A 23,110-nucleotide genomic window follows, 5' to 3' on the forward strand; every position below is an offset into this window, starting at 1 on the left:
TGTTGCCCTGCATGTAGGATTGTTGGTACCATCTTTCTAAATTCCATGTATATGCATTAATATACAGTATTTGTCTTTTTCTTTCTGACTTACTTCACTCTGATATGATATGATAGTGGGTCTATCCACAGCTCTGCAAATGAAATTGTTTCACTCCTTTTAATGGCTTTTGTTTTTATTTTTATTGTCTTCCTACAATTTATGTAAGAATGTTTAATTTATATTCTCTTCTAGAGTTTTACGATGTCAAGTCTTATGTTGATATTTAAACCTTCAAGCCATTTGGAGTTTATTTTTGTGTATGATGTGTATGTGTGTTGTAAATTCACTGATTAACATGCAGCTATCCAACTTTCCCAACACCACCTGCCAAAGAGACTGTGTTTTCTCCATTATATACTCTTGCTTCCTTTGTCGAAGATTATTTGACCATAGGTGTGTGAGTTTATTTCTACATGCTCTGTTCTGTTCCATTGATCCATATGTCTCTTTTTGTACAAATACCATGCTGTTGTGGGTACTATAGCTTTGCAGTACTATCTGAAATCTGGGAGGATTCTGCGTCCAGCTATGTTCTTCTTCCTCAAGATTGCTTTGACACTTCTGGGTCTTTTATTGTTCCATATAAATTTTTGGATTATTTGTTCTACTTCTGTGAAAAATGTCATGGGTAATTTAATAGGGATCACAATAAATTTGTAGACTGCTTTGGATAGTATGCACATATTAACAATATTAATTCTTCCAGTCTAAGAGCACAGTATATCTTTCCATTTCTTTGAATCATTTCCTTTATCAATGTTTTATAGTTCTCAGCATGTAAGTCTTTCAACTTTTTGGTCAGGTTTATTCCTAAGTATTTTATTTTTTGATGCGATTTTAAAAAGTAATGTTTTCTTGACTCCCTTTCTGATATGTCAATGTTAGTATAAAGAAATGAAACAGATTTCTGTATTTTAATATTGGATCTTGCTACCTTGCTGAATTCATCATTGATAATTTTGAGGTTAATAAACAAATTTGCATTGTTTGATAACTATTAGCTTGTAAATTTTAAAAGGTTTCTTTACCTTAATTAACTTAAAGGAATGGACCAATGAACCTATAAAATATGCTTTCTTTAAAAAACTATGAAAGTGAAAGTAGCTTAGTCATGTCTGACTCTTTGCGACCCCATGGACTATACAGCTCATGGAATTCTCCTGGCCAGAATACTGGAGTGGGTAGCCTGTCCCTTCTCCAGGGGATCTTCCCAACCCAGGGATCGAACCAGGGCCTCCTACATTGCAGGTAGATTCTTCATCAGCTGAGCTACCAGGGGATCCCCCCTCCTTCCCCACAAAAACTAGAGTAGATATATTAATTTCAGACAAAGCAAACTTTATAACAGGGGGATTGTCAGGGCTAATGGAGGATGATGAATAATCATAAAGAGGTCAAGTCTCCTAGAAGACAGAACAAGCTAGATGTCTATAAATTTAATAGAGTGTCAAAATATATAAGGCAAACAGTGATAGGACTGAAAGGAGAAATATACAAATCCATTATTATAGTTGTAAACTTCAGCACCAGTCTTTCAGTAATAGATACATAAAACAGACAAAAAGATCAATAAGACTTAGATGAACCTGAAGAACACTATCCATCACTTGATGTAATTGATGTGTATATAATATTCTACCCAACTATAGTAGAGTTATTCTGTAGCACATACGAAATATTCATCAATGTTCAAAGAGATGAATCACATTCTGGGCCATAAAACAAACCTTAAAATATTTAAAAGAATAAAAATCATACAAAGTATGATTATAATAGAACTACATATATTATGAAGTTAAACTAAATATCAGTAAAATAAGGATAGCTGATAAATACCCAAATGTTTGAAATTAAATGATATACATCTTAGTAATTCATATGTCAAAGAAAAATCCTAGAGAGAAATAAAAAATTATAATGAGCTGAATGAATATATAATTTATCAAAACTTGGATTCTATAGCAAAGGCAGTGCTTAGAGGGAAAATTATAGTGTTGAATGCATCAATAACCTAAGGTGGGGCTTTAGTATCACAGAAACTAGAGGACGAAGGGTGATTTATTTATTTATTTATTTCTCACTGCCTCTTTGTTCAGGTCTTTATTCAAAATTAGCTGTCCAAAATGATTTGGCATTTACGGAATAAACAAATTTAAGTTTATGCAGCAGCCTTCTTTTCCTCTGAGGTGGGTTTCCTTTCTGTGGGTTTCTTTTCAGCTGCTGGTTTCGTGGTCCCTGCAGCCCTTTTTTCCCACCACAGGCTTCTTCAGCTTCTTATCACCAACAGCCTTCTTTTCTTTGTTTCCCACCACAGGCTTCTTGCCCTGAACCCCCTTCTGATCTGATTTGGCTTCTAGTGTTGCTGCTGCCTTATCCATGCAGATTTTGTGGTTCTTGGCCTGTCGAAGAATGGTGTTCCGGCACCTGGTCTTTGCGTACGGGTTAAGCTTCAACATGATTCTCAGGTTTTTCAGTGGATGCTTCTTCAGGACTCTGTGATGAATCTTCCTGCGTGGTGCTTGGAGTGCTCTTTGGATTTCTGGGCTTTTCAAGATTCTGCTGAGGTCTGCATTAAGCATCTTGTGCATGGGGAGGTTGTAGTTACTCTTGAGGGAGGCTGCTTTACGCCAAGTGCCGTACAGCTCATCTAAGTTTCGGAAAGCACTTTCAGTCCAAATGCAGAAACGTCCCACATGACCACCAGGAGCAAGTTTCAAAACGTTCAGCTTGCTTACATTAAGCAGAGTAATTCCAGGGATGTTTCTGAAGGCCTTGATGATACCATTGTCTTCATTATAGATGATGCAGGGTCCCCTGCGCTGGATACGGCGACGGTTTCTCATTTTCATTTTGCCAGCTCTTGTTCACTAAGAGGCGTAGACCTTTTGATATCATTCCAGGCTTTAAGTTTCTTCAGAAGCAAAACAGCCTCCTTGGTCTTCTTGTAGCCTTCAAGTTTATCTTCAACTGCCAAAGGAAGTTCAGGAACTTCCTCTATACGATGACCTTTAGACATGACCAGCGCAGGTAAGGCTGAGGCAGCCAGTGCAGAGCAGACGGCATATCGCTTCTGTGTTGTATTCACTCTGCGGTGCCAACGTCGCCAGGTCTTGGTTGGTGCAAACATGCGGCCCCCACAACACATATTTCCAAAAGCACCCTGACCAGAACGGTGAGTCCCGCCACCTCGAACCCTGGGAATTCGAGCCACAGCTCTGCCGGCACCCCAAGACTCAGCACTGGTTTGATGACCTGCTAATTCACTGACAGCATAGGGCTGTCTGTTGTTTTTGCGCAAGTTGGTGTGAACAAAGTTAACAATATTGGGTCGAATGGGAGCCTTGAACACAGCAGGCAAAGTGACATTTTTGCCAGAGGACACCCCCTTTTCAGAGTACACTGATATCAGTGGACGAGCACACACCATGGCGGGGAGAGGAGAAGGCCACGCTCCTCTCAACCCAGCGGCTCCCACAGGAAAAGAGAAGGGTGATTTAAAGCTAGAGAAAGGATAAAATTACAGAAGCAACCAGAAAACAATAGAGAAAAGTCAATGAAATTGATAGACTTCCAGCAAGGCTAACTAGGAAAAGAAGAAAGAAAAAACAAATTGTCAATATCAGAAAAGAGAGGGGAGACACTGTGGATCATTACTACTGACCTATGAATATTAAAAAGATAATAAAGTAACACTATCAACAGCACTGTGCCCACAAATTTGATAACTTAAGTAATCAACTACTTGAAAGATATAAACCAAAACATACAAAAGAGGCAAAAGGAAACCTGAATAGCTCTATTATTTCAAAGAGAGGAATCAATAGTTAGTTACCTCCCTTCAAAAAAAGCAATAGTTCTAGAAAGTTTTGCTGGTAAATTCTACCAAATATTTAGGGAAGAAGTGCTACCAGTTCTTCTTCCAGAAAATTACAAGCAGAGAGAACAGTTCCTAACACTTTCTATAAGATTAGTATTACCTAAATACTAAACTCAGAGAAAGACATTACAAGAAGGAAAAGGACAGGCCATTTTCTCTTACTAAGATAGAAACAAAAATCCTCAATGAAATATTATCAAATAAAAGTCAACAATCAATAAAAAAGGATTCCACCACAATCAATCTTCTTCCTTGTCTTTCTTTTCCAAAACTTTGTGAGGAAGTATAAAAAACCCAGAGGTTCATGCGGATATAAATAAGTGACTGAATAAGTGGAGGATATGGACAAAGTTCCCCATCAAAAAAAAAAAAATAGAGTAATTTAAGTATACATTTCACCCTGAATGAGTTGAAGCATAAATTCTTATTCCTTTAGTTTGAGCTACATTTAGGAATTTCTTTCCAAAGTGTAAGTATGAAAAAGGTGGGGAAAATGTCACTTTACAATGAGATTTATATCATCAACATAAAGTACAAATCTAGGTTCACTGTTTTTTAAAAAACATAGCAATTTGTTATGTAAAACAATTTCTTAAAAGCTGAAAAGAATCCTTTTCTTCTATTAAATATCCTTTACACTTTTGTCTAAGGTCGGATGACTGTAATTTGTGTGGGTCTATTTCTGGGCTGTTCCATTGATCTATTTGTCTGCTCTTTCCCCAATAGGACAATAATAATTTATTTTGTTGCAAAATGTTTTCCATCTTTCCAGTGGGAACTCTCTCGATTGGCTTCTGTGTCCATTTGGCATACCTCCAACATTCTGTGTACCCTTATTAAATTCATATTACTAACTGAAAGAAGGCAGTCTAAAAAGATTATAGACTGACACCATCTATATGACATTCTGAAAAAGGAATAATAGAGATAGTAAATGATCAGCAAGCTATGACAAAACTAGACAGTGTATTAAAAAACAAAGACATCACTTTGCCAACAAAGGTTCATATAGTCAAAGCTTTGATTTTTTTTTCAGTAGTCATGTACAGATGTGAGAATTGGACCATAAAGAAAGCAGAGCACTGAAGAAATGATGTTTTTGAACTGTGGTGCTGGAGAAGACTCTTGAGAGTCCCTTGGAGAGCAAGGAGATCAAACCAGTCAATACTAAAGAAATCAACTCTGAATATTCATTGGAAGGACTGATGCTGAAGCTCCAATACTTTGGCCACCTGATGTGAAGAGCTGACCCACTGGAAAAAATTCTGAGGCTGGGAAAGACTGAAGGCAAAAGGAGAATGGGGGCAGCAGAGGATGAGATAGTTAGCATCACCAACTCAATGGACATAAGTCTGAGCAAACTCCGGGAGATGGTGAAGGACAGGGACATCTGGAGTGCTGCAGTCCATGGGGTCTCAAAGAGTCAGACACTACTTAGTGACTGAACAACAACAAAACAGACCAATGGCTATCTGGTGTGATGAAAAGAACATTTATCTCTGTGGTCTTCCTCCCTCAAACCTAAAACCCCAGAGAAATCATCAAAAAAACATCAAACAAACCCTAGTTCAGGGACATTTTATAAAACATCTGACTAGTACTCCTCAAAACTGTCAAGGTCATCAAAAACAAGGAAAGTCTGAGAAACTCACAGTTTAGAGATAGTTACCAAGACATGACAGGCTTCCCTGGTGGCTCAGTGGTAAAGAATCCACCTGCAATGCAGAAGACGCAGGAGATGCGGGTTTGATCCCTGGGTCGGGAAGATCCTCTGAAGGAGGACATGACAACCTACTCCAGTATTCTTGCCTGGAGAATCCCATGGACAGAGAATTCTGGCGGACTACAGTCCATATGGTCGCAAAGAGTTGGACATGACCGAAGCAACTGAGCATGCATGAACCAAGACATGACAACTAAATGTAACATGGTACCCTGGATGAGAGTGCAGTACATAAAAAGGACGTTAGGTAAAAACAAAGAAAATGTCAATAAAGTATGGGCTTCAGTTAGTAATGTACCACTATTGGCTCATTAGTTTTGACTAATGTATCATACAAATGTAAGCCATTAAAACAACAAGGGAAACCGAAAGTGGGAGAGAGTGTGGACAGCAACCAATGTGAATGGTATTCAATAATGTGGGAGAGTTGAAATTGTTTTCAAGTACACAGAATAAAAGGAAAAAAAGATGAAATATGCATGAGTCACCTCCCCAGGGGGCTCCTAATCTGGTTGCCTTCTAATATATTCTCCACAGTATCTTTCAAAGGACAAACTCTAACCTTGTGTCTGCTGGAAGGATCAAAGATAATGCAGCTAAAATATCTAACTGTATCTGGAACATAGTAGAAACAAACAAGTGTGGACATGACTTTTTTATTTTCCAAGTTAAATCTATTCAAAGTTCCACCTTCTGCCCATCACCCAATTCACTTCTTAATGATGTCCTACAGGACAACTTTTATCCCGCCTCTATAAGGAAGTGGCTCCCCAGAACTCATTATGGCCAAACCTTGCCTTTATACTACATTCATACATTCATTCTTCTAGACAAACTGGATCACTTAGTGATCTGGAGAAGATAATTCTCTCCTCTGTGCCATTACTGCCAGAAAAGCCTCCTTGCTATCAAGTAGAATTCTATGCAATTCCCTGGATCTACTCTAATATAGCCCCCCCCCCCCCCACCATGAAGCCTTTTCTGATTCCTTTAGGATCAAGCTCACCCTCCAAGGAGCCCCCAGTACCTGATGTCATTTACTGTAACTAATTGTGTTCTGGTATTAGTCTTTCCTATTATTTCTTTAACATTCTGAAATACAGGAACTCTGCTTAAACTCTTTTTTTTCCCCCTGGCCAAACAATTCACAAATGTAAAGTGGAACAATATATCATTTGTATTTAAAATAAAGCAAGGAAAAGAAATTTAATTTCTAAAGAAAATACTTTTGAGTGTTTCTTTAATACTCATATACACACATTGCTTTGATACCAGATATGATTAAAAGCCTGCATTTTAGGAGGTGATATATTACCTCTGCAGGACTAAATTAAAAGAGTCACAATGTCTTGAAACAAGCCACACATCTAATGCTTGCTCTAAGAATATGAAGAAAATATGTAATTTATATGTAAGAATTTTATACTTTGTTACTTTGTTGTTACTTTGTATATAAAAATCACACATTACCAGAAGAAGTTTTGAGAATTTGTTCAATTTCTAAAACAGCAGAGAGGGTAACAAACTTCAAATGTCATCTTCCCTGTTTTTAATTAACACCTAGTATGAATGAAGAAATTATTTTAACCCCAAGTCCATGTTTTGAAATTCAAGTACATGCTTCGATACATTTGGAACAGAAAATGGCTAAAAGATCCTTTTATATCTCTTCCATACATCTTGAACTCAGCTTGAAAAATTCAATAAAAAACTCAGTAAATTAATGGTAGCTGAGGCAAAACTCATGGAACTTGAGACCTTACCCATTCACGGATGACATAAACCAACCTATTCAGAGTCCCTTAATTTTGCCCATGGGAAGTGATGCTGCATTTTCTGACAGCTGAAAACACATTTTAAGAAGAACCTAACTGAAACAAATACTGGATGTGAAAATTTTCTTTATAAGAGCCACACAGCTTGAGACTTAACTATGGTGAAAATGCAAATACCTTTTATTCACATGAAAAATTATGATCAATGAACTTCAGTCTAATTACAAAAATGTCTGACTGGAATGACTTATGAAGTACAGTTATGAATAAAGATACATTTAATGGTAGAATAAATTTTAATTACATTAATACTTTAGTACATTTATAATTTGAATTTGAATGCTGAGAGAAATTTTGAAAGTAGTATAAAAAAGAAAAAAGCCATGAATAACAAATGGTTGACTCCAGAAAATTTTATTTGACAAGTAACATGCTATCTATTGGCATACTCTAATTTTAAATTTGTAACATCCCCTGTCTACAATGAGAGTATGTAATGAAGTTCACCTAAAGGGGGCCAAAGGGCATTTGTTATTAAATTTGCATCTTTCTGAGGATAACAGTTTATAGGAGGAGGAACATTTTCAAGGGCATTAAACTATTTTAAGAGTTCTGAAACTTAAAGAGTTTGAAGTCTTTATCTATCCTAATTCTTATATTTCACATTCTATCTTTAATTGATTAATATATTGTTCAAAACTTTGCACTTTACTCAAGCTCAGATATCAAGGTTGTTTCTCTAAATCTATGCTTGTATTTATCTGACACTTTGCTGAAAATATAGGATTTGGATGACGTGAAATCCATTAATTATTATTTTTCAAACACACTGAATGTTATCCTTGCACTAAATCTCTCTTTTCATAAATGGGGCATTTATCTTACTTTCCAAGACTGTCTCACTCTGCACTCCTAATCCAATTCTCTTCACTAATATGAGGGCTTTGCTCACTCAACAGTTTCAGAGACTTTGTCAAGCAAACCTTTCTTTGCTGAGTCATCACGTTTTTTTATTCTCATTTAGTTTCCTTCTCATTAGTACTATAAGTATACTCAAAGAATTATTCGTATTAGAGAAAAAAGAAGCAAGAAGAGGAGAAAGAAGGAAGTAAGAAAAGGGAAAGAAGGAAGGTGAGGGAAGTCAAAGGAAAGAGGAGAGGGAGGGAAAGAGGAAGGGAGGGGAGGAGGGAGGCAAGAAGGAAGGAAGGAAGAGGGGCGGGAAGGAGAGAATCTGTTCTTGGTTTTGCTACTCCCAAGTACCAGCCTATCACCCTTGGTCCCCTTTCTTTTGAGGTCTCTTTTCCTAAAAGAGTACTGTGCACACATCCCTCACTTCCTGCTCTCAACATCTTCCTTAGCTTCCTGCATCCTGCCTTCTGAATCTAAAGCTTTACTAAATTTGCTCTCTCAAAAGGTCACCAATGACTTCCCAGTGCAAAATAACTACAATTTCCGCCTACTCCCTCACTCTTTTTTGCTCAACAAGCTACTGATGGGTTTCTTCCAGGGACCCCCTGTTTGACTTCCATCACACTCTATCTACCTTAGTGTTATTCCCTCTGACTCCTGACCTCTTCCCTTTTTTCTCCCAAACCACAGTGAGGAGGTACTTTGAAATCTGTCTTTGCAATGGCTCCCATTTTCCTTTACTCTTTCTGTATTCTTTCTTCTTTGGCAAGCTCCTCTAATTTCATAGCTTTTACTACCAAATGTAGACAGCTCATACATGGGAAAATGTACTAAACAAAGTGCCAGCCCAACCTTTAATAAATATGGGGTGTATAAATAGGCATGCAAACATACTTTGTGATAAAAATGTCAATGAGGCAAGTGCAGTGTGTTCTGGAAACACATTAAATGGACTTCCAGTGAAATCTTTGGAAGTCAAGAACCCTTCCTGGAGGAGTTGATACATAATACAAGTTCTAATGAAAAAGAAGAACTAGACTTTGCTTAAGACTTTCCACTACTATATGTATATGTATTGCATCATGTGAAAAAGTTTTGAAATTAAAATGAATAAAAAGTAGTTCTTCAACCAACCATGAGGGAAGATAGATGGGCAAAGTTGGCAAAATATGAATATGCAAAGAAAATCCCATTTTGAAAATATTAAGGCTTAAAAATAGAGACTGTAATGTTATTCATAACTGTGCTAGACCAATATGAAGAAATAGATGTTTCGTCTTTTTGAGAAATGTATTAATGTAACTAAAATATATTAAGACTTTTAAAAAAAAAAAAAAAAAAAAAAGAAGAACTAGAAAGGAAGTAGGAGGTTCCAAGCAAAGAAAGCAGCCTATTCCTCCAATTAAAAATAAAAAATAAATTTAAAAGGAGTTTTATCAAAAAATCAGCATATTCAAAAGCTTGTAATTAGGAGTATAATGTCACTTAACAGACATCAATTTGTTGACTAGAAAGAACAGTGGGGGGGGGCACAAAAAGTTGTCATCTGAATAAATGCCATGATAAACAGGGCTATATCAAAAAGCGTTTTACATTCAATCTTAAAAGTTTGGACTTTATCCTGAGGACAATGGGGGATCTACTGAACCTTAGAACAGCCATACTTAGGTCTGCATTTTGGAAAGATCATCTTAGATGCACTGAAATGAATATATGAGTATGCGACAAGGAAAGAGGGGATATGAGTTAGAAGATGATGGTAGTTCCCAGAGAGATGCGACTGTGTAGGAAATAAGGAAAGATGAAGAGATGAAGGAGATAAGTGGGCAAATCTGAGAGATATTTAGGAGGGAAAGTCTATGCAGATTTGGGAACAAAATGTTGAAGTAAATTTTAATTTTTTGCATACATTAGATGCCTGATAAAAATCCAAGTGGAAATCTCTATTAGTTGGATTTGTAGGTCAGGGGCTCAGAAGGGATTTTATATGTGTATTCACAGTAATAGTGGATAAAATAAGGAAGTATACGGACTCTATAGAGACAATAAATAGGAAAAAAAAAAAGATTCTTGGGTCTCAAAAACCCTGAGTTTTTGATACAAGCAGAGAAATCTGGGAACAACACTAAGTTGAAGGATGAGAAAATGATGGCACAAACTGGAGAATGGAGTAATGAAATACAGAAAAGAGTGAAAAACACTGCAAGGATGTCAATTCAGGACTGAGAGTTCATCACCAAATTTATCAACAAGAAGAATATCACTCAGCACACTGAATAAAAGTTTCAGTTTATAAGTGGAGGACACAAGCAAGATTTCATAAATTGAGAAACTGGAGAGAGAAGAATTAGAGATAGCAAGTGGAAATGAATTTGTAAAAATAGGAGAGATAACAGAAGAGGAGGTAGAGTGTATCACGGGTCAACATGGCGTTTATGACGGGAGAGAACTGTGGTGAGTAAACCAATAAATATATGGTAGTCTAAAACAGAAAATAGAAATGTGAAGGGTGCAACAAGAACCCTGGGGCAGTATAACTCAGATAGGAGAGGAGTTAAGAACAAGTATACAGATGGTTACATTTCTATGAGGGAGGAAGAGTTAGAAAGTTGAGAAAGCTACTCTATTATTTTCTCTGAAAAGTCCTGGTCAATGCTGAGGATGACTGAGAATGAACATGACAGGGAACTTTAGGAAAATGAAGGTTACAAATAATCACTCCCACTGGATAAGTCATTTTCTATGATTAAAATCTATAATTGCCAGGAAATCTTGAAGGCATGACTGGGATCTGAAGCCATGACATCCAAGTATATGATCAGCCATGGCACTGAAAGATTTTTCAATAGCACACACACTATTTCATCTGAAACACAGGAACACAATGAGAGTGAGCCAGGATTAAGCACTCTGTCGGGAAATCTGTTGGAAGGACACACTGAGGGGAAATTCAGAGCATCTGTGAGTTGAAGAGGCTGATTGCTATGCTGCTGGTATAATGACTTCTCCAATGTCTGTCTTGCCGGTGAGAGGGGAATTATGTACACACTGATCATTACCGCGTTTCCACTGCAGGACGGACGCATTTTGCATGCATGGAATTAATAAATGTATGAATGGCTCTGTCTGAAATCCTGGTTTATCTTGTTATTATTTTATCACAGCATCATACCACAGAGAATTTTCAGATTGTTTACTTTACAGCAGACAGAAAGGTTATTTTACTCTAACTGGAGATAAAACATTATTCAATTTACCTTCAGACTACCAGAGATAAAGGGACAAAGTCTATTTCTAAAGAGTTCTTCAAAAGAATATCCCTTTGCCTTGCCTGAACCCACTGATTTTAAATAACTTTCCCTTTCATACACTTATTGTCTCATGTGTTGCATAAAGCTTGGCTGTGTCTGCATGAACATGTAGCTTGGTCACCATCAGAACTCTTCAGAGTTGAAAAGATTCATGAATTAAATTGTCTACTTTTGCATCTTCCAGTAAAACATTGTAGCCCTATTCTATTGATCTCATAAGTTTATTTTCTAACTCTTTAATAACCTCTGTACTTCACAATGAACTCTCTCCCACGCTTCTACTGTTCTCATTACAGGTTATATTCTACAGAGGTCCTGTTTAAGACGGGAAAGTTTTGCATCATTTGTATGATATAATCTATGCAAACAGCTATATTTCTACTCTATTCTTTATTTTTAAACTATCCACATCACTGTCAATTTGCTTGCATCTTTTTCTGTGACATGATATGCCTGGGATGGATTATGTGCTAAGATGTTTCAATTATCAGTTACAGAGGTGTTCCCAACTGCACAGCTTTATTTAACTTCTGGTAGCAGCTTCTGCAAGCCATGGCCCTAGGATTTCCCTACAGTGAATGAACATGCAAAGTGAAAAGCAGAATTGGCAGAAGGTGCAAAAAGACAATGAGCACAGGCCTGAGAGGCAGCTACCATGACCCCCTTCCTCTCAATACCACCACTGAGGAGGAGCCCCAAGTTTCCAGACACTTATGCTCAACTGTTTGCAACAACTTTTCTTGTAAAGGACTGAGTGGGACAGTGGGGATGTGATGAAAGGCAAGTTAAGGCACTGGATTAAGAAGTCTTTCCTACTTTCAATAATTTATTCCTTTATGATACTGCATCTTTATTAGGTTGTCATTGCACATCTGTTAGTAACTTGGGGTGGTGGTTTAGTCTCTAAGTTGTGTCCGACTGCTGAAACCCCATGGAGAGTATCCCACCAGGCTCCTCTATTCATGGGACTTCCCAGGCAAGTATACTGGAATAGGTTGCATTTCCTTCTCCAGGGGATCTTTCCAACCCAAGGATCAAACTGGCGTCTCCTGCATTGGAGGTGCTATCCTTCATTGCAGGCGGATTCTTTACCGCTGAGCCACCAGGGAAGCCCTTCAGTAAATTAGGTGTATTTATTAAATTTAGTAGGCCAGTTGGGAGCTTTGTTGTTCAGTCGCTCAGTCATGGCTAACTCTTTGTGACTCCATGGACTGCAGCACCCTAGGCTTCCCTTTCCTTCACCATCTCCCGGAGCTTGCTCAAACTCATGTCCATTGAGTCGGTGATGCCATCCAACCACCTCATCCTCTGTCATCACCTTCTCCTCCTGCCTTCAACCTTTTCCAGCATCAGGGTCTTTTCCAATGAGTTGGCTCCTGGCATCAGGTCGCCAAAGTACTGGAGCTTCAGCATCAGTCCTTCCAATGAATACTCAGGGTGGATTTCCTTTAGTATTGACTGGTTTGATCTCCTTGCTGTTCAAGGGACTCTCAAGAGTCTTCTCCAGCACCACAGTTTGAAGGCATCAGTTCTTTTTTTTTTTTTTTCCATTTATTTTTATTAGTTGGAGGCTAATTACTTTACAATATTGTAGTGGTTTTTGCCATACATTGACATGAATCAGCCATGGATTTACATGTGTTCCCCATCCTGATCCCCCCTCCCACCTCCCTCCCTATCCCATCCCTCTGGGTCTTCCCAGTGCATCAGCTCTTTGGTGCTTAGTTTTTTTTATTGTCCAGCTCTCACATCCATACATGACTACTGGAAAAACCATAGTTATGACTATACGGACCTTTGTAGGCAAAGTAATGTCTCTGTTTTTTAATAGGCTGTCTAGATTTGTCATAGATTTTTTTTCCAAAGAGCAAGCGTCTTTTAATTTCAGGGCTGCAGTGACATTAAAGGGCTGGTATTCCCATTTCTTCTGTGTATTCTTGCCTCCTATTCTTAATATCTTCTTTTAATTTCACCATCCACAGTGATTCTGGAGCCCAAAAAAATAAAGTATGTCACTGTTTCCATTGTTTCCTGAAATATTTGTCATGAAGTGATGGGACCGGATGCCATGATCTTCGTTTTTTGAATGTTGAGTTTTAAGCCAGACTTTTCACTCTCCTCTTTTACTTTCACCAAGAGGCTCTTTGGGTGCTCTTTGCTTTCTACCAAAGGGTGGTGTCATCTGCATATCTGAGGTTATTGATATTTCTCCGGGCAATCTTAATTCCAGCTTGTGCTTCATCCAGCATTTCGCATGGTGTACTCTGCATATAAGTTAAATAAGCAGAGTGCCTTGACATACTCCTTTCCCAATTTGGAACCAGTCCATTGTTCCATGTATGGTTCTAACTGTTGCTTCTTGACCTGCATACAGGTTTCACAGGAGGCAGGTAAGGTGGTCTGTTATTCCCATCTCTGTAAGATTTTCTACAGTTTGTTGTGATCTACAGAGTAAAAGGCTTTAGTGTAGTCAATGAAGCAGAAGTAGAGACTTTTCTGAAAGTCTCTAGCTTTTTCTATCATCCAACAGATGCTGGCAATTTGCTCTCTGGTTCTTCTGCCTTTTCTAAATTCAACTGGAACATCTGGAAGTTCATGTACTGTTGAAGCCTCGCTTGAAGGATTTTGAGCATTACTTTGCTAAAGTGCGAGATGAGTGCAATTGTGTGGTAGTTTGGACATTATCTGGCATTGCCCTTCTTTGCAATTGGAATGAAAAGTGACCTTTTCCAGTTCTGTGGCAACCGTTGAGTTTTCCAAATTTGCTGGCATATTGAGTGCAGGACGTTATCAGCAACACCTTGTAGGATCTGAAACAGTTCAGCTGGAATTCCATCACCTCCACTAGCTTTGTTCATAGTGAAGCTTCCTAAGGCTCACTTGACTTGGCTTTAGGTGAGTGATCACATGGTTGTGGTTATCTGGGTCATTAAGATCTGTTTTGTATAATTCTTCTATTGTGCTCATCTTTGCATGAAATGTTTCCTTGGTATCTCTAAATTTCTTGAAGAGATTTTTCCCATTCTATTGTTTTCCTCTATTTCTTTGCATCGCTCACTTTAAAAAGCTTTCTTTTTTGCTTTTATTTCCAATATTCTGGGAGGTGGGTCATAGAGGATCCTGCTGTGATTTATGTCGGAGAGTGTTTTGCCTATGTTCTCCTCTAGGAGTTTTATAGTTTCTGGTCTTACATTTAGATCTTTAATCCATTTTGAGTTTATTTTTGTGTATGGTGTTAGAAAGTGTTCTAGTTTCATTCTTTTACAAGTGGTTGACCAGTTTTTCCCAGCACCACTTGTTAAAGAGGTTGTCTTTTTTCCATTGTATATTCTTGCCTCCTTTGTCGAAGATAAGGTGTCCATAGGTTTGTGGATTTATCTCTGGGCTTTCTATTCTGTTCCATTGATCTATATTTCTGCCTTTGTGCCAGTACCATACTGTCTTGATGACTGTGGCTTTGTAGTATAGTCTGAAGTCAGGCAGGTTGATTTCTCCAGTTCCATTCTTCTTTCTCAAGATTACTTTGGCTATTCGAGGTTTTTTGTATTTCCAGGTGGGAATGCAAACTAGTACAGCCGCTATGGAGAACAGTGTGGAGATTTCTTAAAAAACTGGAAATAGAACTGCCATATGACCCAGCAATACCACTTCTGGGCATACACACTGAGGAAACCAGATCTGAAAGAGACACGTGCACCCCAATGTTCATCGCAGCACTATTTATAATAGCCAGGACATGGAAGCAACCTAGATGCCCATCAGCAGATGAATGGATAAGGAAGCTGTGGTACATATACACCATGGAATATTACTCAGCCATTAAAAAGAATTCATTTGAATCAGTTCTAATGAGATGGATGAAACTGGAGCCCATTATACAGAGTGAAGTAAGCCAGAAAGATAAAGAACATTACAGCATACTAACTCATATATATGGAATTTAGAAAGATGGTAACGATAACCCTATATGCAAAACAGAAAAAGAGACACAGATGTACAGAACAGACTTTTGGACTCTGTGGGAGAAGGCGAGGGTGGGATGTTTCGAGAGAACAGCATCAAAACATGTATATTATCTAGGGTGAAACAGATCACCAGCCCAGGTTGGATGCATGAGACAAGTGCTCGGGCCTGGTGCACTGGGAAGACCCAGAGGAATCAGGTGGAGAGGGAGGTGGGAGGGGGGATTGGGATGGGGAATACATGTAAATCCATGGCTGATTCATGTCAATGTATGACAAAAACCACTACAATATTGTAAAGTAATTATCCTGCAACTAATAAAAATAAATGGGAAAAAAAAAAGCTTTCTCATCTCTCCGTGCTATTCTTTGTAATTCTGCATTCTCCTGAGTATATCCTGCCTTTTCTCCTTTGCCTTTCATGTCTCTTCTTTTCACAGCTATTTGTAAGGCCTCCTCAGACAGACTTTTTGCCTTTCTTTTTCTTGGTGATGTTCTTGATACCACCTCCTGCACAATGTTACGTAGCTCTGTCCATAGTTCTGCAGGCACTCTGCCTATCAGATCTAATCCCTTCAATCAATTTCCCACTTCCATGTGTAACAGTAAGGAATTTGACTTACGTCATACCTGAATGGTCTAGTGGTTTTCTCTACTTTCTTCAATTTAAGTCTGAATTTGGCAATAAGGAGTTCATGATCTGAGCCACAGTCAGCTCCCATTCTTGTTTTTGCTGACTGTACAGAGCTTCTTCATCTTTGGGTGCAAAGAATATAATCAATCTGATTTCAGTATTGACCATCTGGTGATGTCCATGTGTAGAGTCTTCTCTTGTGTTGTTGGAAAAGGGTGTTTGCTATAACCAGCACATTCTCTTGGCAAAACTCTCTTACCCTTTGTCTTGCCTCATTTTGTACTCCAAGGTCAAACTTGCCTGTTACTCCAGGTATCTCCTGACTTCCTACTTCTGCATTCCAGTTCCCTACGATGAAAAGGACATCTTCTAGTTGGGAACTAGAAGACATTAATAAATCTAAGAGTGCAAGTTTGTAAAAAAGTGAGGCAATGGGAATTTGCCTACTATATAGGGACACGGTATTCTCCTTCCTTCATAGCTTGTTCACTACACGCCAGTTGAGTAGAAAGGTCCCAGAAGAGTAAGTAGTTCAGTAGTCGTGTGTTCCAACCTGCAATATCATTTTATCTTACAATACTTGCTGGTATAAATGTGTCATTCCAGACAGGGTGATCCACTCTCTCTCCTGAACTGTAGGGAAAAGAAATGTCTTCGACTGCTACTTTCCTAAGCTGGATGCAAGTGGTCAGACTTGAATCATGTTAAAAAAAAGAATTCCTGATGGATTTCAGGATACTTTCTAATGGCCTTATATTTTTTTGAAAAGTTTCTCAGAAAAATAATCAAATCATAACCTAAAACAGCTATTTCACTTAATATGATATTATTTGAGGCCTAAAGGTAAACTTCCAAACTATGTTGCCTTTTTTATGATTTTTTGAGACTCTCATTATGTCCTTACTATGCCTTTGCTTTGGGTTTTCCAGAGTGCTACAATATTTCAATCAGTAAATCATGTTTTATTTCTAACAGGAACTACCACTTGCCCATAAAACTCATACTTCCATGCAATAAAGACAACTTCCTTAGGCAGCCTCAGAACATTTAGAATACTTTCCTACAGTTAGATAACATTTATTCTTGCCTTTACTTAGAGAAAAATATATGATATGAAACCTATGGATTGATAAGCCCAGGATATTTCATTTTATGTCCTACAATTAAACCCTTCGTGTCATGTAGGGTAACTGGAACATAGGTCTTATACTTTGAGATAAACTTCTATCTAGAGCTTGAGTAATAAATATGAAAATGCCCTTATACTTTGAGATAAACTTTATCTAGAGCTTGAGTAATAAATATGAAAATGCCCTCTATATAATGTTAAGTGAAATATTAAAATAACAGTCTATTTTTATATTAATGTTCTCTTTGTTAAAAATGTTTAAAATTAAATAATATTTAAACATCCAATATGTATGAGAACCACAGTAAAGATGCCAGATATGGAGCAAAGAACAAAACAAAGTCCTTCTACTTACAAAGTTCACAGTCTAGTGAAAATTTGCCTCAGACTTTGGGAAATGTCCTGAAATTAGACCATCATGTGACAACGGAAGGGCATCCCAGGTCTCTGTCCACAGGGGTGGTGTTACGTCAACATGCTCTTGAAAGAGGTCAATCCTAAAAATATCCTTAGCAAAGGTCAGTTCTCTGATGTCCTTGGGAAAGCTCAATCCTAGAGTCAGCAATGAGAATTTAGAAACTGTGGCTAAGAGTAGAATGAAGGCAAATTCTATCCTTTTCTCATTGACTAGGAGCTAACTGAGCCCAGATACTGGACCTGAACATACCTGAAAGACTGTCCGTGTTGGGGATGTTGGCCAGTGTCACTAGACATGAGGAGGGCAAGAGGGAATCAGCTTCTAAGGGACGCAGTGACAAATCTGGACTATGAAGGGGTGAGAGCTACACTTGTTGATGTATTTTCCTACTACTCCCCATGAGACTCAAGAAAATCTTGCAAAGAGTTAAAGTCTGAGAGGCGAAAGTGGAAGTTGGGAAGAAGCACAGACTTCATAGCTTCTAGGTAGGAACGGTGCCCCTAGCTGGGATCAAACAATGGTGGCAGGGGGTCATCATGCTAGGACACAGCAACCTTATAAGGACAACTGAAGCTGTGGCAAGGATGTGGGCCTCACAAACTGATGGGGGCAAAGGGACATGAGATACTGGCTCCTGAGTGGTCCAGGAAAACTCCCATACATGGGGAAGGAAAGATACCGAGTGAGACAAATTCCAGTACAAAAAAAAAGTCAGAAAGAACTTAGGCCATCAAAAAGACTGAAAAAAAAATGTGCCAGAATTTTAGTGGTGATTACCTGACTGCTTTTTGTGAGAACATTTTATTCTCCTCTTTATGTTTTTTCACATTTCTTAAATTATTTATGGTAGATTCATATTGCTTTTTAATAGTTTAGAATATTTTAAGAAAAATGTAAACAACTAAAGTACTACATGTGACATCTGACATCTATCCTCCCAAAAGATATATTGAACCACCCAACAAGCAGAGCAGAAGGTACACTTGAGGAAATATCTAAGGAAAACCTGGCAGATCATTTAATGAAAGGTCATAGCAAACGCCTTCTTCCAACAACACAAGAGAAGACTCTACACATGTACATCACCAGATAATACTGAAATCAGATTGATTATATTCTCTGCAGCCAAAGATGGAGAAGCTCTATACAGTCAGCAAAAACAAGACCAGGAGCTGACTGTGGCTCAGAGCATGAACTCCTTATTGCCAAATTCAGACTTAAATTGAAGAAAGTAGGGAAAACCACTAGACCATTTAGGTATGACCGAAATCAAATCCCTTACAATCATACAGTGAAAGTGAGAAATGGATTTAAGGGATTAGATCTAATTAATAGAGTGCCTGAAGAACTATGGTTGGAGGTTCGTGACACTGTACAGGAGACAGGGATCAAGACCATCACCAAGAAAAATGCAAAAAGCCAAAATGGTTGTCTGAGGAGGCCTTACAAATTGCTGTGAAAAGAAGAGAAGTTAAAGGCAAAGGAGAAAAGGAAAGATATTCCCATTTGAATGCAGAGTTCCAAAGAATAGCAAGGAGAGATAAGAAAGCCTTCCTCAGAGATCAATGCAAAGAAATAGAGGAAAACAATAGAATGGGAAAGACTAGAGATCTCTTCAAGAAAATTAGAGATACCAAGGGAACATTTCATGCAAAGATGGGCTCAGTAAAGGGCAGAAATTGTATGAACCTAACAGAAGCAGGAGATATTAAGAAGAGGTGGCAAGAATACACAGAAGAACTATACAAAAAAGATCTTCAAGACCAGATAATCACGATGATGTGATCACTCACCTAGGGCCAGACATCCTGGAATGCGAAGTCAAGTGGGCCTCAGGAAGCATCACTACAAAAAAAGCTAGTGGAGGTGATGGAACTCCAGTTGAGATATTTCAAATCCTACAAGATGATGCTGTGAAAGTGCTTCATACAATATTCCAGCAAATTTGGAAAACTCAGCAGTGGCCACAGGACTGGAAAAAGGTCAGTTATCATTAAAATCCCAAAGAAAAGCAATGCCAAAGAATGCTCAAAGTACCGTACAATTGCACTTATCTCACATGCTGGTAAAGTAATGCTCAAAAGTCTCCAAGCCAGGCTTCAACAGTATGTGAACCATGAACTTCCAGATGTTCAAGCTGGATTTAGAAATGGCAGAGGAACAAGAGGTCAAATTGCCAACATCCATCAGATCATCGAAAAAGCAAGAGAGTTCCAGAAAAACACCTATTTGTGCTTTATTGACTATGCTAAAGCCTTTGACTGTGTGGATGACAATAAACTGTGAAAAATTCTGAAAGAGATGAGAATACCAGACCACCTTACCTGCCTCCTGAGAAACATGTATGCAGGTCAGGAAGCAACAGTTAAAAGTGGACATGGAACAACAGACTGGCTCCAAATAGGAAAAGGGGTATGTCAAGGCTGTATATTGTCACCCTGCATATTTAACTTCTATGCAGAGTACATCATGAGAAATGCTGGGCTGGAAGAAGCACTAGCTGGAATCAAGATTACCGGGAGAAATATCAATAACTTCAGACATGCAGATGACACCACCCTTATGGAAGAAGGTGAAGAAGAACTAAAGAGCCTCTTGATGAAAGTGAAAGAGGAGAGTGAAAAAGTTGGTTTAAAATTCAATATTTAGAAAACTAAGATCATGGCATCCTGTCCCATCACTTCATGACAAACAGATGTGGAAACAATGGAAACTGTGACAAACTTATTTTGGGGGGCTCCAAAATCACTGCAGATGGTGACTGCAACCATGAAACTGAAAGACGCTTGCTCCTTGCAAGAAATGTTATGACCAACCTAGACAGCCTATTAAAAAGCAGAGACATTACTGTGCCAATAAATGTCCATCTAGTCAAGGCTATGGTTTTTCCAGTAGTCATGTATGGATGTGAGAGTTGGAATATAAAAAAATCTGAGTGCTGAAGAATTGGTGCTTTTGAACTGTGCTGTTAGAGAAGACTCTTGAGAGTCCCTTGGACTGCAAGGAGATCCAACCAGTCCATCCTAAAGGAGATCAGTCCTAGGCGTTCATTGGAAGGACTGATGTTGAAGCTGAAACTCCAATACTTTGGCCACCTGATGCGAAGAGCTGACTCATTTGAAAAAACCATGATGCTGGGAAAGATTGAGGGCAGGAGAAGAAGGGGACGACAGAGGATGAGATGGTTCGATGGCATCACCGACTCAATGGACATGGGTTTGGGTGGACTCTGGGAGTTGGTGATGGACAGGGAGGCCTGGCATGCTGCGGTTCATGGGGTTGCACAGAGTCGGACATGACTGAGCGGCTGAACTGAACTAAGTAGTTACATGATCTGAGACCTAGTTTTCCGGTCTACCACCTACTGTAAGAAGTTTCTCTCTTTTTTTTCTTTGAAATTGAATAACATACTGTTGACACTTGAACAATGTGGAGCTTTCGGGCACTGACCCACCACACAATTGAAAATATAAGCATAATTTTACAGTCAATCCTCCATATCCAGGGTTCCACATCCTCAAATTCAAAACTTCAGATTTTATAGTATTGCAGTATTTACTATTGAAAAAATCTACAAATTAGTGGACCTATGTAGTTCAAAGCTGTGTTGTTTAAGGGTCAACTGTATACCAAGTTTTCAACAGGTACTTGGCGTATAGTTGGTATTCAGTACATGTGAATTTTTTTGTCTCCTTCCTATTCATATGATTTAAATAGGAAGAAAACATACAGCATGGTACCTGGCAACACCTGATTAATTAATGCTAATGTATTATAATTATTTTCTGTTATTGCAATATAGTAATCGAGGTGGGAGATGAAGACAGCCAGAAGTCAAAACCAGAAAAATCCTCTATCAGCAGGAAAGATGGCCTGCTCATGGGTACACCATGGCAGACATGCTGGCAGTTACAGCCTGTATTCTGACAATCATAACTTTGATTTATGGACTTCTGAAGATTTTTCAGTACATTCTGGGCTTTGAGTTTTAATTATGTAGAGTAACTACATGATTATACTAATAAAATGACACTAGCACTTACTTGTTTCATTATGAAATATGGTATTTAAATGCAAATGCAAAATACATATAAACGGGGAAGAGGAAGAGAACAACTTGTAGCTAGGATATAAGTTAAATGAAAGAGTTGATGCCAGTAGCCTAGATATGACTGAAATTTACTTGCTGGTTTTGATTATTTTAACTGGAAGATACCATAGAGTAAACATTTGCAGACTTCTTACTTTCTGCCATGCTAAAGCATTCCCAAGGGGCCCACCAAAAGAGAGGTTCCTGATTATAGTCAATATAAAGATATTAATACTGTATTTGTATTTTAAATATTTAAGTATTTTTAAACCTGGGGTTCCAATGGAGTACATGAAAAAAAAAGAAAAGCTGATAAGACACTAAAATGAATGCATAATGGAAACTATGGTTCTTGCTCATCTCACATGAAAATAATTAGAACAACGTATAGCATTCCCTGTGTACATAACTGGGCTTCCCTGGTGGCTCAAATGGTAAAGAATCTGCCTGCCGGAGACCTGGGTTTAATTCCTGGGTCAGGAAGATCCCCTGGAGAAGGGAATGGCTACCCACTCCAGTATTCTTACCTGGAGAATTCCATGGACAGAGGAGCCTGGTGGGCTACAATGTACATAATTATGAAGGTCTGGCTGCAGGAGAAGGGACATGGGTTGGGAGCAAGTAATCAAAGAATACGAGGAATTTATTAGTATTTTCTTTAAGCATTACTTGCAACAGAAAATGCAAATTTGCAAGATGCATGCTTGGGTTATATCTATCACTCTGAACAATGTTAAACTAATCAGTCTTGTTAGAGGTGTGTATGTGATGGCTCCAGTCTATGATTTCTTGAATATTATCAGCAGAATTTTAAATTACGCCTTAGAAACACAATATTTTCTTAGAATGGTTCTTTAGCACTGAAATAATAATTAATAAAGGGGTCACTTTAATTTTATTTCACATTGACATGGTAACTTGTCAACTGGACAATAAAACATGTATTTTTATAGGTTCAGAGTGTTTTAAATGCTTCTACTTTCCACTATCCAAGTAAGACTATTGTTTGAAACAAGAGTATATAGAAAAGATCTCCTTCTATTCTGCCTATATTACATATGAATTGAGATATATATAGGAAATAGCTCTGACAAAAGGTATACCCAGGATGTAATAGGTAAATATAACAACAAATCCCAAAAAATCAAGTACTTTATTCCAAAAGATACTGAAACATCTTATCAGGTAGACGTATGCACCTACCATGGCTGCCAATCATTTAAGGAAAAGCAGGATCTAG

The 23,110-nt window shown here is 38.2% G+C and overlaps 1 protein-coding gene and 1 pseudogene across 5 annotated transcripts in view; both read right to left on the reverse strand.

The window, feature by feature from the left end:
- RGS7 (regulator of G protein signaling 7) overlaps positions 1-23,110 on the reverse strand; it is a 458,444-nt gene that overhangs the window by 105,865 nt on the left and 329,469 nt on the right. The window lies entirely within an intron of this gene.
- LOC122452087 lies at positions 2,126-3,500 on the reverse strand (annotated as a pseudogene).

This window comes from Cervus canadensis, chromosome 13 (assembly GCF_019320065.1).
Source record: "Cervus canadensis isolate Bull #8, Minnesota chromosome 13, ASM1932006v1, whole genome shotgun sequence".
NCBI lineage: Eukaryota > Metazoa > Chordata > Mammalia > Artiodactyla > Cervidae > Cervus > Cervus canadensis.